This window comes from Chrysochloris asiatica, unplaced genomic scaffold (genome assembly GCF_000296735.1).
Source record: "Chrysochloris asiatica unplaced genomic scaffold, ChrAsi1.0 scaffold00095, whole genome shotgun sequence".
In the NCBI taxonomy this organism is placed as follows: domain Eukaryota; kingdom Metazoa; phylum Chordata; class Mammalia; order Afrosoricida; family Chrysochloridae; genus Chrysochloris; species Chrysochloris asiatica.
In genome coordinates, this window is record NW_006408613.1 from 7,220,687 (window position 1) to 7,227,217 (window position 6,531).

At 37.7% G+C, this 6,531-nt stretch overlaps 1 protein-coding gene across 1 annotated transcript in view; it reads right to left on the reverse strand.

Annotated features, from left to right (window-relative positions):
* Positions 1 to 6,531, reverse strand: part of CSMD1 (CUB and Sushi multiple domains 1) — a 2,529,117-nt gene that overhangs the window by 156,138 nt on the left and 2,366,448 nt on the right. The window lies entirely within an intron of this gene.

Sequence of the window (6,531 nt, forward strand, 5' to 3'; positions counted from 1 at the left end):
ATATTACTGGACTTATAAGGAGTCCTGGTGTGGCGCTGTGGGTTAATGCGCCAGATTGCAGAGCCGTTTGAACTGCAAAGTCGGCAATTCAAGCTTACCAGCTACTCTTTGGAAACCCTTTACAGGGTCGCTATGGGTCGGAATTGACTCGACGGCACTTAACAACACCTGAAGCTTAGTGGTTACGAATCGGGCTGCGAACCTCAGGGCCAACAGTTCGAAACTACTAGCTGTTCCGCGGGAGAAAGATGAGGCGTTCTGCTCCCGTAAAGATTTACAGCCTCGGAAACCTTGTATAGGGTCTCTATGAGTAGGAATCGACTCCACGGCACATAACAGCAACAAGCACTGTATAAAGAGAGAGTCCTGGTGTAGAGTTGCAGGAATAATGCGCTGGACTGCAAGGTCAGTTTGAGTAACAAGGTCAGCATTTCAAACCCACAAGTTGCTCCTCAGAAATTCTACACAGGGTCGCTATGAGTCAGACCTGCTGTTGTTAAGTGCCAACTCCATTGCACTTAACAACAATACTGCATTCATAATTACCAGAAAAATATTTAACAATTCTTAAATTAAATATATATCATTTGGGGGCCGTGTGGCTCTATGGGTTAATGCTCTGGACTGCAAGGTCAGTTTGAACAACAAGGTTGGCAGTTGAAGCTTACCAGCTGCTCCTCGGCAATGCAGGGTTGCTATGAATCGGCACCAGGACTCTATAGTTCTTACTTAACAATAACAACAAAGTAGATAATATATTCATGCCACTAGGGAAAGACCTAGGATATTGCTGCATGCCAGAGAGTTGATTCTAACACACATGGTCCTATGTTGTTGTTGTTGTTAAGTGCCATAGAGTTGATTTCCACCCATAGCGACCCTGTATAGGGATTCCGAGGAGCAATTGGTGAGCTTAAACCACTGACTTTGTAGTTCAAAGCGACTTTTCAGTCCAGCGCATTAATCCACATTACCAGAAGGCAGAATAAAATCGCCTCATAGGATTTTCTAGGCTAAAAACTTGACCATTAGGTCAGATTGAACTCAAGGTTAGCAGTTCAAACTCACCAGCCGCTTCTCAGAAACCTTACACAGGATTCTTATGAGTAGGAACCTACTCAACAGCATTTACAACAACAACAACAACAACAACAGTATTTATAGGCTCAAATTGTTATCAAATGTACCCCTGGAATTCTCCTGGACTTCTAGTAAGGAGCTGCAGATTTGGGTGAGGTGTCGGGCACGTAAGACATGAGCAAGACAACAGGAGAACGAGAGAGCAGGTTTAATAGAAAGTGAAAGTCCACTTGATAGGTGAGCGCGGGTTTATCTTTGAAAGCCCCAGAGCTAGGCATGGATCATGGCTGTCTAGGAGTATTTATTCTTTAAAATGTCCATCTCTGACGCTCTCGTAGCTCATCGGCTTTTCTTCTTTTAGGCTCCTTATTTAGTTATCTTCTTCTACCTGTGGTTGTTGGTGGTTACCAGAGGGGTGGGAGTGAGGGGTGTCGGGTCTGCTCCTCCTTCCTTGCATGCCTGTTCTATGAAAATTGTCAGGTCTTTTCTCCTACAGAACAAAACAGCATCTTTGTGTTCCCCCTTCCTGACTGTGGTTCTTGTGCTTAATCATCTTGATAAACACAAATTAGATGCTAGTTACAGTCTAAAAGACCCCTGGTCCAGGGTTTGTGGGGTCATCTTGATTACTGAGTACTGCTGTACATCTTTGCTTGACTAACCAAACTCGCCTCTGTCTGACCTCCAGCTCTTGGGACTTGAAGTTAGCCCGACCTGACTCACCAGCTTCTTTAGTTTTCTGAGTCAATAGGCGATTTGGCATGAGTGAGGCGAAACCTCCAGATTGATATCAGAGCTGCAGATATCAGCCTCCACAGCCAATGGTTTCAAACTACAGACCTCTTATTTAGCAGTAAAATGTTTAACCTTTGCACCACCAGGGTTCTTTTAGAATACATTAGTTATTGTCTCAACAACAAAAACAACAAATAAAATCAATTATTAAAAAAAAATATATATAGTAGCTATATAATAGTTGTAATGTCAGTAGATATAGTTGGAGCCATTTATAAATATGCTATAAATATATGAAGAACATTTGGTATGTATGTTTATACATTTTTCTCCAAAGTACAATATGATTTCAATTACATTTATTTTTCAAAGTTAGGAACCACCTCTCTAAAGAAATATGAAATCTCATTATCTAACATCCATCACAAGGATCCCTGGTAATAATGGGTTATGAGTTGGGCTGCTAACCACAAGGTAGCACTTTGAATATACCAGGCACTCCACAGAAGGAAGATGAACCTTTCTGTTGCCATAAAGACTTACAGCCTCGCAAACCCTACATATGTAGGTGTGGAGACTGTCAATAAAAAGGCCACTATGGGTCAGAACTAAGGAGCTCTGGTAGCGTAGTAGTTACGAATTGGGCTGCTAACCTCAAGGTCAGTAGTTTGAAACTACCAGTGGTTCCGCAGGGGAAAGATGAGGATTTCTGCTCCCGTAAAGATTTACAGCCTCGGAAACCCTCTGCAGGGTCGCTATGAGTCAGAACCGACTCCACGGTACTTAACAACAACAACAACATGGGTCAGAACTGACACGACGGCACACCACCACCACCATCCACAATCAGCCACAGCCACCTCAAAATTGACGAGATTGGTTAATCTACCGACCCTGGAAGAATTACCTGGTTTATATTCAAATGCCGTACAAGTTTAGTGTAATTACTTCAGTTATATCCAAAATACAAAGATCTCATTTGGTCTCTCAATAATTTACCAGTATAATATGCAAATAAACTGAGAAAATAAGCTGTTTTGCTATTATAAACAACAATCATACCAACAAAATTTAAATGTAAAATTAAGCTGCTAATTTAAAATTAATACTTAGATCTATTTTTCTTAGTTATTTTTAGGATAGAGGAATTATTTTCAATTCATATAGATCACAAAGTATTTTATTTATTGCTATAAGTTAAATTATTCCCAAAACAGATGTATCAGGCAAGATTTCCATTTCTGAACATAGTCCATAAAACCTTTTAACTAATAGACCCATAACTAAGTTAAAAATGCAATACATATTTCAAATAAAATGAATTTTATTTCATACAAAAAATATGTTTCTAGAATGAAATTGATTGTTTTGATAATCTGAGCTACCTTTTAAAAACTCTTCAACGAAGTATTCAGTGTTGGCTTACATGATGAAATCAGTCTTTTTTTTTTGTTGTTGAACTAATAGTTACAGTTCAACAGAAATGTTTGATGGTGCTGTGGGTTAATGCGCTGGACTGCAATTAGTTGGAACTGCAAGGTCTTCAGTTTAAGCTCACCAGTCACATCTTGGAAACCCTATGCAGGGTGGCTATGGGTTGGTACCAGCTTGACAGCACTTAATAACAACAATATCTACAGCAGTGATTTCTGGATTCTCCAGGATTATTTATTTCTTCATGAAAATGTTGTTTGGTTTTCCTTGTAACTATCTTATCCCACTTTAAATTGTCTGCTTGCATATCTTTCTCCCTGCTAGGTTATAAGTTCTTTTCCCTTGAGTACAGTGTTTGACTTAAAGTTAATGCTAATCACAAATACTGTGATTGGAGCCCTGGAGTGGCACGCTACGATCGATAAGCACTGGAAACACAAAATCCTATTATACCTTGGTCAGTCTCACCAGCCACTCCTTGGAAACCCTACACAGGGTTGCTATTGGTCAAACCTACTCGACAGCACTTAAAACAGCATCACTGAAAATCATCCATCAAAAAAATCTGTTGTTGTTGTTGTTGTTATGTGCCGTGGAGTCGATTCCGACTCATAGCCACCTTGTATAGGGTTTCCGAGGCTGTAAATCTTTACGGGAGCAGAAAGCCTCCTCTTTCTCCCGCGGAACAGCCAGTAGTTTCAAACTGCTGAACTTGCGGTTCACAGCCCAATTCGTAACCACTACAGTACCAGAAAAAAAAACATGTTTCCATAGTCACTGCACCTTTGCCTATGCCACTTTGTCTCATGTGATTTGAGATGTTTCCTTACCCTTCACCCTTTGTATTTCATTCTAGAAATATCCCCTTCTATGGAGGGTTTCTCAACTCCTTCAGAATGAGCCCTTGCCATTTTCTTCCCAGAGCCCTTTGTCTTTTTCTTCTATCATACCATAACAATTTGTTGTCGTTAAGTGCCATAAAATCAGTGTGACTAATAGCAAATCAGTGTGACTAAAAGGGTTTCAGAGGAGCAGCTAGTGGACTTGAACCTCTGACCTTATGGTTAGAAGTTCAATGCTTGTCCTACAGAGCAGCACAGTGGCTTTATAGGATAACCATTGGACTGTTAACCACAAGGTCAGCTTCTGGAGCCAATCAGCCACTCTGGGGGAGAAATATGAAATTTTCTGTTGCTGCAAAGATTTGCAGCCTTGGAAATCCTATACAGACACGGTCACTATGAGTCAGAATCAACTCAACAGAACTATTAAATTTATTTTTATGTAATATATTTTTATCCTTATTAAAACATGTTACTCAGATCCAAATGATACTTTCAACTATTCATTTTTAAAAAGCATAGATTACTGTTAAAACAGTATATATTCATCCATTGTTCTCCTTGAATTGTCCTTTCCATTCTGTATTTTCTACAATTTATTCAAATATAACATATTTTTGTGTGGAAGTCCTTTATGAATAATCATATTTATTAATCTGCAGCCAAATTTCAGTTGTAAATTCCATATAAGACTCTATATGTTGAAAAAACACTCAGACTTATTTCTCATTTTATTACTAATATATAATTGATTAAATAAACAATATATTACAATTTTTATGATATTGAAAAAAACAAAAAGTAAAAATCCATAGGTAATGCCCAGTTAATAAAGTAGCTAAGGGTTTTAATTGCTTTTATTTCTAATTAATACATGTATTGCTGGCTACTAGAAATAATGAAGGTTTATTATAAATTTTATTGTCACTTTAAATAAACTTTATATGTCACTTTATATAAACTCTCAGAAACCTAAAACCTAGACGAAATAAGTATTTGGTAAAGGAAATAATATTTCCACAGCAGCTTAGCTCAATTATTTTAACTCTATTTGGTTACATGCTAAAATTCACCATTACCCAAAAAAATGTTTTTAGTGATCTCTTAGAGGGTGATTGATAGGGGTTACTTAAATATTATTGAGAACAATTATTAGAATCTATTAGACTTGTCTAAAGTAAGCCACTGATCTTCTCAATATTGATACCAATGTTTTGGGATTTTCCCTCATGAAGGTATTTTTGTTCTTGTTATTTTTATCTACGGGCACCCCTCAGAGATATTTTGAGTTCAGTTCCAGGTCACTACAATAAAGCAGATCTGGCAATAAAACAAGCCACAGGTGTTTTGGGTTCCCCAGTGCATAAAAGATTTATGCTTAAAGTATGCTATAGCATTTTAAGTGTGCAATAGCATGAAGACAAAATTACATCAATCGACATGTTTGATGCAGGGTTGTCACAAACCTTCAATATGCAAGACACACTGTATCTTTAAAGTGCAATAAAGCAAAGCACAATAAAAGACGTCATTCCTGTATTCAAGTAAATTTGTGTTGAAACATATACACAGTGCACAGATAAAAATTTTACAGTTAAGTATATTTTCAACAAGTAAGCACACCCATGTGGCTCACCTCCACATCAAGAAATAGACCATTGCTAACACCTGGGTGCCTATCTCATGTTCCATGTCATCACTCATTATTCACCTTACTCCCACACACAGAGTCCCTGGGTGGTAAAATGGTTAGCTTGCTCAACTTCCAACCTAAAGACTGGTGGTTTGAGCATCTAAAGAAACCTTACAATAACGATCTAGTGATCTAGTTCAGAAATGTCCCTCACTTAAAATCCTTTGGAGTTAAATAATTCTATTCTGACGCACATGGTCTCACCATATGTTAACAGGAATGATTTGGTTTTGATTTTACACCCCCCAATCCTAATACACAGCCAAACATACAAGTGGAATGAAAATAGAACTAGCAGACAAAGAAAGTAGACTGACTTCTAGTGATATAAACCTGAATACTAACATTATATATTGATATCACTGGCTCTGAACATAGTATATAGTATATACTCTTATTTCTGGCTTTAATAGTATGTTTATTAAATCGGTACATGTTGAGGATGAAGCAAGCTATAGTGTTCATTTTTTCTTTCTATATATTATCCATTGCATACATACACAGCAATCTATCCATTCTTCTTTGATGGATAATTAATTGGATTGTCTCCCACTTTGGCTTTTTTCAAACAGTGCACCTATAAGCATATCTTTTAATGAACACTTGCATGCGTGTCTATAGTTTTATTTCTAGGAGCAGGGTTGCTGACTCATAGATAGTTGTAGCTTTAGTTTATTGTTAATATTTTCCATTAAGTTGACTCTGACTCGTGGCAATCCCATATACAACACAATAGAACACTTTTGT